Raw genomic sequence first — 11,144 nt, forward strand, 5'->3', positions numbered from 1 at the left:
AAGGGCCTGACAGCCGAGAAGGCTGGGACTGGGTTTGTGATTGTTTGCTGTTACTGCCATAGTTGTTGTTGTTTTGTTGGACTGGTTATATACATATATATACATATATATATATATATAGTAAAGAACTGTTATTCCTATTTCCCACATCTTTGCCTAAAGGCCCTTGATTTCAAAATATAATAACTCAGAGGGAAAGGGGTTATATCTGCCACTTCAGGAGGCTTCTGCCTTCCTTAGCAGACACCTGTCTTTCAAAACCAAGACAACCCCAAAATGACTCCTGCCTTCAAGTGATGCAACAAAGGTCAAGAAAAATTCGTTACTACTAAAAGCCATTTAAGACAGACACACTTAAGGTTAAATAGATAGAAGTGAAGTCATTGATTTTGGACAAGTAAAGCAAAGTAGCAAGTATGTGAGACTGAATCTTGACTCTAAGCACTTCAGTGAGGGTAACAGTAATAGAAAAATAAATACATAAATAAATAAAAATTTTAAAAGCTGTTGAAAATAAATTCAAACTCTGTGTAATTTCATACATTCACAAAAGAAAAGAACTGAGACACAGAGATCCATGGAAAGCCTATTAAAGAGAAAGTCAGCAACAGCACAGAGTTTACCAAACCTGCTCTGCAATATCAGCCAAAAGATTCCTCCCACAAGATTTATCTGCTTAACATAGTTAATTAAAAGAAATATATCCAAATCCTGCACAAATACTCCCCCTATACCTCCATATTGCTAAGAGTATTTTCCTAGTGGCATAAAACTTTTCCCATCTGCTGTTCAAACACCAGTCTCAATTCGGGCTCACAGCATTCACCTGTGAATCCACCTGTCCTGAGAAACAGACGCTCTACATTTTGTTACTCAAACACAAGGCACTCATAGCCTAAATCGGAGGTTCCATCCCTCAAAAATGAAACTGCTCAAGGTGCCAGTGCTTGCTGAGACTCCCAGCAGCCGGCAGAAAGCTTTACCTCCAGTTCCCTCATGAGCCTCTCCTGCTGTTTAGCTTTGAAATCCAGATAGTTGGCCTGGAGCCTCAGCGTCTCACTGCAGCCGTTGTGCTCTATCTCCGTATCTCTCAATATCCTGCGCATGTTTTTCAGGGCAGCATTCGTTTCCTAAAGATACATAGGTAAATTAATAAATAAATACATCAAGAGGTACTTTTTCTAAGATAAAGTATTGCAGTAGATCGTTCAACAGAGGAGTGGAGACTGCGTCGGTAGAGGTTGTTAAAATCCTAACATCTAAGATGCCAGCACATGTCAACAGAAGTGTTTACCCAACAGCAAACATGCTTTTCATTCACCACCAAGTAATCTGTGTTGGCCCAAAAATCACTGTGAGCATGACCTTCTGACTAAAATCAGAGCCAGATCTCCCCTGGAACTCTTTCACTAAAAGAATACAGCCCTTCCAATCTATTCTCTCTCCCAGCTCAGTGGCAATGATAGAAACAGGGTGCATTTGGTGAAATGATGCATAGGGACAAAAGTTCTATTTTGTTTTGATTTTAATTGCTAAAACTTCAAATCATATGTTTTCAGAAATAGTTACTCCCACAGACTAAATACTTTTAATTTCGGCTTTTCTGACAAGGATTCTCTTCCATCTAGAAACTGAATTACTTGAAAAATTATGACATATGAAGTTCTCAGTAGAATAAAATAGCTAAGCTGGTCCCCACTTCCATTTCTGCATACAGAAATTGAACTATGCTACAGATTGGGAGAATTACTGACATTACTGGACTCTGCAGCTCTATGGAAGTCACTGCTACAAAATCCCCAAAGCCCATATGAATTTAGACTAAATTTGGACTAAATTTAAGCTAATCCTCTATCTTTGCATGTACACCAAGACAGGTTTCTTCCCTTCAGAATGCAAATAAATAAATAAATAAATACATTTAAAAATTGAAACAAAGTCAACCATTTCTACAGAAATATATACCTGGAAAGATATAGAAATATTTATTTCTTCAAGTTACTCTTCCAGATACTAACAAAGTGGACTGGAAAATGTGACATAAGTAACAGATCATTTGCTGTAAAATACTATATAAAGACTTTAAAACATTTTATACTGGAAATGTAATTAACATTAGCAAACTAAAATTGTCAACGAATACATCAAGCTCATTAAACAAATCAACATGAGTCATAGGATTTCAGAATTTTGAAGTTTCTGAACTTTTCAGAAGTGGTTTAGTATTGTTTAATATCATCCCAGTAGTCACTTGCATATATTTGCTCATGAAAAACACGGCTGGTCTTTTTTTTTTCTTTTTTTTTAAACCATGTGTAAACGACACAATCCCACAAGTATTCTAAGGAAAGAATCATGAAGGGATATGATCTCCTGCCTAACCACGAGGTGATGCTATTGCCTTTCCTATGGAACTCCCAACACCTCTCATCCTGGACCAGGATACACCCAACAGAGCTCACCACAAACCTGTTGCAAAAGCAGAGAGGGTGGCTTTTCCTGCGTGTCCCAGGGACACATTTCAATACTCCAAGGTGATGCCACCCCTATGCCTACATCAGCATTTTCACAGCCAAGTTCAGAACTGTGGTTCATGAAGTGCATTTTTTTCCAGACAGGATTCACCCATGTGCTCAGAATCCCACTTCTCTGCATGTATTAAGACCACAATTAAATCTCCCTGGCTTTCATTTTATAACTCAGAATAAATAAAGAAGATTTAAACCAGGCCTGTAAATACACAACACAAAAGACAGAAACACATTCAAAGTCATAATTTATAAACCCAGATATTTCTGATATTTATCTGACAAGTTTAAGTAAGTTCTCAAGCAACAACTAATGCAGTCAAGTTCAGATTTAACATTTCTTATTTCCTGTAATTTTATAACTATACATAACGTAACTGTAGGGTGATAGGCAGGGGAACAGCTACAAAAGCAAACTGGGAAAATGGAACATTTTTTACTAATGAAGGCAGGTTAGGGTTTGGCACCTAGTAGTGAATCACATTGTCCTTTCAAAGAGTTTTGAAAGTTCTGGAAGACTTCTAACAGACTTCTGAAATCAGAGACTTCAAGATTCTGGAATCCTACAGCTCACACTGACTTGTTTAATGAGCTTGACGTACTCATGGCAATCTTAGTCTGTTCATGTTAATTAGATTTCCAACAATTTTGTAGCTTTAATACACTGACCAACAGAAAACCTTCCTCTACAACCACTGGCAGAGAACACTGACAGGGAACTGACAGAGAACACAACGTCCTGAGCCATCCACTGCTCCTTTTCTCCTTTCCTGAGGACAAACATCATTTGACAGGGCATAGCATACTTTCTCAACACTGTTCGTTTGGTGCAGTATTAAACACTCTGAAGGAAGCTTCTACAAACCACTGCACACAACAGAAGGCAAGGCCCTTCCAGAGCCTCCTCAAAATAACTCAAGCCACTTACTGTTAGCCAGAACTCAGAGCTTACCCTGCTGCACGTGGGAACTTTGAAAAGAAAACTGTATCTAAAAGTAGCCTTCTTCACAGCCTACATCCAGCCCTACCCTTATAAGAATCAGCTTTGACTGAAAATTGACTTGTGTTTCTGCTTGTTTTGAGAAGGACCTTAGGTCCTGTCCATGAACTCCTTTGTTTTTCACTAACACTAGGTACTGATAACTTGGTTTGGGTGTTTACCATGACAAATAGCCACAACACATTCCATCAAAGCCCAAAACCAGCATGACACACTAAGTGTAACTTTAAAAAGCTATAATCTTCAGAACTGTTCTGCAGTATTTAGCTATTTGGGGGATTTTTTCCCTCTAAACAAGAAAAACCCCAACCCACCACACACTTTGCACCAAAAAAACTTCCAGCCAGCATCTCATGGAATTTTCCATCTATTAGTACATCATACCTGATAGGCCTTTTCTGTTTCAGTTTTTTCTCTGATGAGGAATTCCATTTCAGCACAGTATAGTCTTCAAATATTATCCCTTTCCCTTGAAAGTCTTTGTTGCTCCTCTTCCCATTCCCACTGAGCACTTTTAAACAGTTTCTCAGTCTCAGCTGCTTTCTGTTTATGTTTGTCATTCAGTACTATTGTTTACCAATATAAAAAAAAAAGAGGAAAAGGAAAGAGAAAAAGATAAATAGCACTGCAAATAAGCATGTTCAGAAAAAAAAAAGTATAAGGAACATAAGTTCTTCTGTGGATTGTGATACCCTGTGAAACATTAACACTTCCAGTTGCAGTACATAGAAACAATCATATTTTGTGTTCCTATAGCATCTTTCACACAAGGACATAGAAATGCTTTGGAGATTTTTACAAATTAAAGGTCTTCTCCTCTTGGAAAGGAATAAGAACTCAAGTCAACTGCTTCAAGTGAGGCCTCTATAGCATGGGGAATTTAATAGCACTGTTCTGTAACACTTGCCTGGCTTATTTCCAAATATCCATTTGATACATTAGTTTCTCAGTTCATTTCGAGTTCAATTTAAGTAACGGTGAAGACAGATGCCTGCCACATGCAAAGGACTCTAGGAAAACCTAAGGCAGATTGGGCTAGTGAGCAAAGGCTTGGCTTTTCTGGGGAAATTTACTACTGCTCAAGAGATTTAAATCTTCAGCCCAGCAAATGCCTCAAGATAGGGAAATACTGCATATACTTTTCTCTGTGAAAGTTTAAATGCCAAGGAAGACTTCCTTTCCTATGAGCAGTTTTACTAAGAACTTTGCTTCATTTCACAAACTGGCTTTTGGATCAAAATCTTTTGTATTAGCTTTTTATGTTACTGAGTACAACTACCTATGTCAGCATTTTTGTCATCACCACTTTCTAATAGATTTTTACTTCAAATTCATCCCGTTCTTCTGAAATTCCTTCTTAGCTGGAGAAGGATGAAACAAACAGAAAAGACACGTTGGGAAAACACAGAGAATTAGTGGACACAACAGTGGGGAAGACCTGTCAGATGTCAGGAAGTGAAGCCTCAATAAGAACGGCAGAAAAACAGTTTGGAGAAAATACTAAAGACAGGGCACAAGAGAGGTTCTCTGTCCAAGGAGCTAAGTTGGGATCATATCAAAGCACCACACAAGGTGAGCAAGGCTCCAAGAGACCAGGAAAAAGAGCCAGTAAGTTACAAACTGCAAAAGAAATGAGAAGCAACACCAGGATGATTTGGCTTCTTTGACCTTTGTCACAATAAAAACAAAAACAGAAAAAAACCCCAATGAACAAACAAAAAACAGTTTGAGAAATATCAACTAACCATAAGATTTTTATCATTTGTGTGTTGTCCAGATGAGTGAAAGTGCAGCTTTTCTTATTATCTTTAAAAAATATCTGGCACTATAAGTGCACTTGCAAGTTTCAGTGTCTCCTTCCATCCTTGTAAGGTTACAAACTCCAGGAGGAGTGCTCCAGTCTTCTCAGTGAACATCAAAGGTTCACAAATACATCTCCTGTATGAAGTTTAAAGGGTATTATACTAACTTAGGTAACAAAAAATGCATGTCCCTGGCTTTTAAGTACAAGAAACTCTCTCTGTTTGAGAAGGATTAAGAAAAATCTGAGTTTCTGAATGTGAAACTAGTAGGGGAAAAAAAGGCTAGCTAAAACCCCTCGTTTCCACATACTAGTGTCATAGCACATGTTATTTGTATAAAAAGAAAAACAAAGGTGACATGAAGAAGCCAAACATGAGCAGTGAAAAGCTAGAAACATTTGAAAAGATGAAAGAAAAAAGAAAAAAGCAGTATGATGAAACTCCTGGGGGGAAAAAAAGTCATCGGAAATAGCGTAAACAAACAGGACTAGATCTATTTTTTTCCCCCTGAAATGTAAAAGGAAGAACTTCTGGACATACTGATAAGCAGGATGTGGAGAGGGACGCCTCAATTACAACTCTGTACACACTGAGGGAAGGAATAACAGAAGGTAAGCAGCAAGAGACAAAAAGGGGTTGATAATCTTAGCAGGTTATGTTTAATTCACATGAGACAGCAAGGGTTTTGTAAACTCTTGTAAGCTTACAACAGCAGATGAGGAAGACACGGGAAAGAGAAGAGAATTCCAAAAAACACAGTAACTGGTATTAAGTCTCTGCTTGTTTTAATGACTTGGGACTGATGTAGCCTCGGGTCCACAATTATTTTTTTTTTATAATTACCTTGAAGTTCCACAAGTTTGGTTTTTAGCTCACATAGCTCGTCCTCTGCAGAATACATTTGTATACAAGCCGCTTTTTTAGTGACTGATATTTCTCTTTGCAGAGCTTGACAAAGAACCTCTCCTCTCTCAAGTTCCAAATGTAATTTCATGATCTCTTTTTCATAGCGAGACATCTAGAAAATAAATTTGTTTCAGAAATTGCATTCACAGCTGCCATCTTATCCCATCTGAATTTGAAATACAGTCTTGAAACTGCACATTTATGCATTTTTAGATACTTTTATGGTTTTTTATGCAAACTGATCCTATTCCTAGATTAATTTCATGGACCTTAAACATATCCCTCTGTTTTTCCAAACATACTCTGCCTTCAGAAAACGAAAGTTATAATACTGTCCTCTTCCTGGTCCTTAGAGGAAAAAATGCAGCAACAGAAACATTATATTCCAGGCAATTTTTCTGGTAACTATATTTAACACCAAGAAAAACAGCCATGTTGGGATACTAGACTATCAGACACCTGGTAACTCACTGTGTAAACACAATGATGTTCAGCAGTCAGGCAGAATGCTATTAAACACAACAAACAAAACAAATAAAATGCTTCAAAAAGGGATCTTATCCGGAGTAAGAAAGATAGTCCAGTCACTGCTGACAGAAACTGAATCCAGGAAGTCACATTCAAGCCATTTGAACACAAGAAGGTGGAAAGTAAAACATGCATTTCTTCAGAGCACCTACAAAGCAGCAGCATCCTTATCAATAGGAGCTCCATTCATGGGAAATAATTTACTCCCATTACAAATGTTTTCCCTGATGCTCTTGTGGCAAACTAATACCTAAACGAAGTAGCAGTGGGAAAATACTTCACTGAAATTTTCTTTAGTTTGAATTATTATTACTGCTGTAGGTAACAATTCTGCTCTCAGCAGTTTGTTAGGGGCAGCTGGTGTGGGTGCTCATTCCTCTGGTTTTGATTAAATACCGCCAACAAACCAAGTTTGTTGTTCTGTATCCATTTGTTTGGAGACTCCTGCTTCTTCCTCGGTGACTTGCTCTTGTCATGCTCCCATTGCTCCATCATCCTGTTGGTGGAATGATTCTATAAAATGGATCCCTGGAATTACCAGGATTAAAACACTCAAACAAACAAACCTTGTCTTACATTGAGAATTCGAAAGCTGGGGGTGCAAACTATTCCTCTGTGTGACTTTGCTGTTGTGTAGTGCTCAAGTTTCTTACACACACTTTCAACTATTGTCAATGACAGTAAAAGAGGTATCAGTTCCTATGGACAGGTATGAGAGGTCTGGACAATGCTACTTCTTGGTTATTTTCCAGCTAGTGACTGTGATTTTGATCCAGCTGATGAAAGGATTAAGGACCAAAGACTACATTTAAGGAAACAAATTACAGTTGTTCCAAGGGCAAAATAAAGCAAACAAGAAAAAAAATGTCTGTACTTCACGATTGCGTTGATTAATTCTACATTTTGTTTCTCAGCCTGACGGAGTTTCCGCGTCAAATCTGCAACAGTGTCCATTTCTGATGGATTTCTATTCTGAGGTAACTGTGACTCTTGTATATCATTATTTGAGCTGAAAAATAAGAACGTTTTCAAAAAACATGATATTCCTTTCAAGTTTTAATGCTTCTTTACTTCAATTACCTAGTCATGGGCCCAGAGATTTAAACATTCACATAAGTAAAAGTACTTTGTGCAGTTTTCATCTTACTATTGCTCTTTGAAGAAAGGATTACATAGAATTGCTTATTGTACAAGGGGTGAGAGATGTAGCATCAGGAACTTAAAAGAGAGATGCACTTTGGATTAACAAAGTTGATTTAAGCCTAGCACATTGTATTGGTTTGGCACGGCCTGGTTTTTGGTAGCGGGGGGGCCACAGAGGTGGCTTCTGTGAGGAGCTACTGGAAGCTTCTACCATGTCCAGCAGAGCCAATCCCCGATGGCTCCAAAGATGGACATGTTGTTGGTCAAAACTGGGCCAATGAGAGAGGCTGGTAAAACCTCTGTGATAACATATTTAAGATGAAAATCAAAACAAAGGGCACACAATTTTTCTTCTAGTCAGAGAAGAGGGGGAGGTGAGAACATGTGAGAGAGACAACATGAAGACACCAGGGTCAGTGGAGAAGGAGGGGTAGGAGCTGGAGCTGAGGTTCCTCTGCAGGCCGTGGTGATGACCATGGTGAAGCAGCTGTGCCCCTGCAGCCCATGGGGATCCAAAGGGGATGCAGAGGAGGCTTAAAAATTTCCAGAAGGCTTAAAAGCATCATTCCAATCATGTAAGCTCAAATAACTGGCAAGCTTTTTGTCTCCACAGTAGGTCTCATTTTTTAACATGGGTTACCGTCTCAAAACCATCTCTGTCCTGAAACAAATGCACAGATGTGGAAAAAACCTCTCTTTTACACAGTTTGTCTTCAGAGATACATACATTAAACTACAGACACACAATTGATCACAAACACAACACTAGTTAAAGGTTTAGTCCTCTAAACTACCCTGTTTTATCTTAATTTCCACTACTATTGCAGTTAAAACAAAATCTACTTGGCAATTAGTAGAAGCAGCCCTTGAGTAGCACAAGCAATAATAAAAGAGTCAAAACCAAGCTTCTATATATAAAGTGAGAAATTTATATACAGAATATGTAAATTTATATCTATACATACACTTACAAATATGTATATTAAAACACATATTTATTAACTAACTTAATAACTTTAAGAGAAATTATTAAAATTTCAAACTAGACAGCTTTTAAGTTATTTCAGTACTTGAAAATCAGTGTTCACATTATTGGATATATGTTGGTTTTCACATTATTTTAAGCATGTCAGACTGCAATAATTATTTTCTCTGCACAAAAGTGCAAGAGTTCATGGGCAATAAATGTGAAATATACTGTAAAAAGAAACATGCTTAAATTAAACACTAAAATGGTATCCTATAATACAGAACTGTAAGTACTAAAATACATTACCTTTGTCTACATGAAATATTTTTTATTGAAATGACACCATACCAGCATTTAATGAATAGATTTTGCTAAATAAAAAATTACCACTATACACCTACATTTGTGCACAGGTACAATTAACATTTTTCATGACCAAAAATTTACCTGATGACTTATGTTTTCTCACACAGTTTTTTTGACTGGCAAAAAAGACACAAATGCCATCAATGAGGGGATCAGTAACTTTGTTTAAATCTTCCCTTTAAAGGCATTACTGCTATTAAAGGATGAAATTTCAGTTTTTTAGCTGCAGACTAAAAATATTTTATAATTGAACAAATGCTAAGTATATTCCCATTTAAAAAGAAGACAGACTTCATCTGTGAGATCAGAACAGTTGTATGTCATCAGAAATTGTCCCACAAGGTGCCATGTTCTTAACACATTTTATATATTTTCAAAGTGTAGGAGATGAGAATTTTTAAAACCTGCATGTACTGCAAGGAAACCACAAGCTCAAGATTAACTTTCAGTACTTACTGCCAGAGCAACCAACATGACTCAAAGGGCAAGAGATCAGCAGCAATTAAAATCACTTTATTTAATGTAACTCAGCTGCTGCAATAAGAAGATTTGGAAATAAGTAAAACCTGAACAGCCAGAGCATCTATAAGCTGAATAAAATCTTGTTTGTGGACACCATGTAATGAAGTTTGAGAGATCTTTGCTTCTCCTGGTCTGGGGAAAAGACAGAAGAAAGAAGGGCAAATAATTTTATTCAGAGATGATGAATGAAGTATCAATCTTAGCTGAAGACAGCTAAAAGCCAGAAGCACCAATGGGGGAAAAACAGAACCCAAACTGAAAACTGGGTAAGACCTGGTTATGAAAAAAAGGCTCATGGAAAGGATAACCGTTTAATTAGTCTGTGGGCAGCAGGGGAGTCATTTGGCTTCTTTAAACCTGGTGAGACTTAATATTTTTGCATGGAGACCACATGGAATGAAAGCAAGAGAATAATCCCTTTTTGTAAAGTAAATAAGAAACACCTTTAAGTCTTTAATTAAATTACACCGGTTTGTATGACAGTCAGAGTTAAAGAAATCTGTTTCTTTCAGCTCTCCTATTAAATATCCACCAACAAAAAAATCATAATGGAAACATCTACACTTTAAAGCTTACTCAGAGGAGAAACTGACTATGCAATTAACTATTCTGCTTAACTGAACCTCAGTGTGTGTGTGTATGTGTGGGGAAGAAATAAAAAAACCCACCAAAACCATACCATGCACAAATTGTATGACACCATATGCATTAGCAAATTAAGGTTGCTATTGAAATGAAAAATGTGTATTAGAGCATTAAAACAGAGGACATAATATTAAGTACTGGCAAAAAAAAACATTAGACACCTTTTTGAAATAGCATTTTATGCACAGCTTCTGAACTCACAATGCAATTGGTGGAAACTTAAAAATATATATCAGAAAACCCTAATTTTTCTTAGTATAGAACTAAAAAACCCCAAACCAACAAAAACAAACAAACAAACAAAAAAAGACCCCCAGCCAACCAGTAACAGAACTGATGGACTACTACTACGTTAACCACTTCATTTTGGTTGTCTACTTCAACATTTTCAAGTAAAATAGAAACTAGCCTTAAGAATTTTTGTTTCTGTGATACTTTTTTTGTCACAGCATAGCCAACACATGCAATACTTTATGAAAGCTCCCTATTACCACTTGTAGGAGATTCTTCCTTCCATCTTCATATAACAAATAGAAGTGCTACAACCATAAAGCTCTCAGAAGATTCAAAGGCAGAACCACACAAAGTCCTGAAAAGTTTCAAAGCATGCATGCTTTGCAGTCTAACAGAATTCAGAGAATGTTTTCTACTTCCATTTTCATGTATTACTAGTTCATCAGTCCTTGGTTTTGAACTCAAATATGTTTTTTACCAACTACAGCTTTTATCTAAGA

The 11,144-nt window shown here is 37.1% G+C and overlaps 1 pseudogene; it reads right to left on the bottom strand.

The window, feature by feature from the left end:
• LOC103616412 overlaps positions 1 to 7,629 on the bottom strand; it is a 25,730-nt pseudogene extending 18,101 nt beyond the window's left edge.
• Between the last annotated feature and the right edge of the window lie 3,515 nt (positions 7,630 to 11,144).

This window comes from Corvus brachyrhynchos, unplaced genomic scaffold (genome assembly GCF_000691975.1).
Source record: "Corvus brachyrhynchos isolate BGI_N302 unplaced genomic scaffold, ASM69197v1 scaffold22, whole genome shotgun sequence".
NCBI classification, from domain to species: domain Eukaryota; kingdom Metazoa; phylum Chordata; class Aves; order Passeriformes; family Corvidae; genus Corvus; species Corvus brachyrhynchos.